Below are 1,499 nucleotides of genomic sequence, written 5' to 3'. Positions count from 1 at the left end.
GTGTGGGCCGCACTTGAGTGTCCCTGGGGAGCTTTTTAGTTATTCAGATGCTCAGGCCACAATCGATGAGCACCCTGGGATCTGGCCCTGGGTCCCATGGGGATTCAAACTTCCAGCCAGGTTGATAGCCCCGAGTCTGAGCAGCTGGGCCTGGGCGAGGATGTCTGTGGACCTCCACTCACCTGCCTCCCTTCAGCAAGGACTTGAGGGGTGACTTCAGGGTCCCGGGGCGTGTACTAGGCACCAGGGACACAGCCAGACACACGGGGCTGACACCGGGGAGGCGTCTACCCCGAGCTCCCCACCCCACCTCAGTCCGAACTCCACGGAGAGAGCTGGCCCCTGAGGGCCACCTGTTGCCTCCGAGCCAATGAGCTGTGGCTGCCCCAAGGCCACCCTCTTGGGTGGGACAGTTTTCTGAAAAGAGAGGTGTGGGCTGGGGAGGCGGGGCATGCCCCAGATGTCTGTTTTCAGGGCATTGTCCCCGCCTCGGGAGTGTTGGATGAGGATCTAGAAAAGGCCGGAGACGTTTAAAAAAAGGCCCGGGGTGGACGGGAAGGCGGAGTGGGCGGCGTTGCCCCCAGGAGCGGCCTCTCGGTGGCCAGTCCCCATCTCGGGCGCTCTGGCCGCTCGCGCTCCGCCCGCCCTTTAATTTCTCGGATTTATCAAATTTGTTGCCCAAGCACACGAGAGGTTTTCTGGAGAGAATCGGGCACCGTCAGAGGGGGCTTCCAAGCCGGCTCAGCGCCCCTGTGTAGGGATGAGCCTCCGGGTGTGGAGCCTGGGGCGGGTCAGCACTGTCCCAGGGTATAAGACAAGTCCTATCACAACCCCAGGTCCTGGTGGCAGAAAACGGGGCGTGAGGAAGGCGTGGCAAAGCAGGACAGGAAGCCACCAGTCTCATTGGCCAGCGTTCCAAACCGATTCTGTCCTCAAGTATTGGTTTGAATTCATCAGTCGTATCTTGCATTTATAAGATATATTTCTTACATTGCAAAGGATTTTCGCCTGCATGAATTTATGTCAGTGTTTCACAAACACCCCTGGTGGCACGTGAGATGGTTTTAGGTAGGACACAGGCAACGTTTTGTATTTAAGTATTTACTTTTACTTGTATTAGAAAAAAATATAACAAGCCCATCAAACGCATGGCTGAGAAGTACTTGCCTAAGTTGAGGCATTTGAATGAGAAGTAGAGTCAATTTATATAAAATGTTGAATAACGATATGGTTAATTTGTGGGTACAGGTAAAAATCATGCAGGTGAAGTTTGGGGAGCACTTGCTCAGCCGAGGGCCACAAGTTCCGGAGAATTCGTTTGTCATGCACTTTTATCTCCAGGTGACAAGCCACAGGGGAGAAGAGTGAGAAACACACACACGGCAATGAAGAGCCAGGGTCCAAACACTGGACTTGCAACTCTTGGTTCAAAAGTCTTGTCACCTCCACCAAGCTGAGAAGTCATCTGTCACCCTAAAATGTGATTTTTGCAAACTCAC

The sequence above is a fragment of the Pteropus vampyrus genome, unplaced genomic scaffold (assembly GCF_000151845.1).
Source record: "Pteropus vampyrus isolate Shadow unplaced genomic scaffold, Pvam_2.0 Scaffold162, whole genome shotgun sequence".
Lineage (NCBI taxonomy): Eukaryota > Metazoa > Chordata > Mammalia > Chiroptera > Pteropodidae > Pteropus > Pteropus vampyrus.
Note: the sequence above shows the minus strand (reverse complement) of the source record.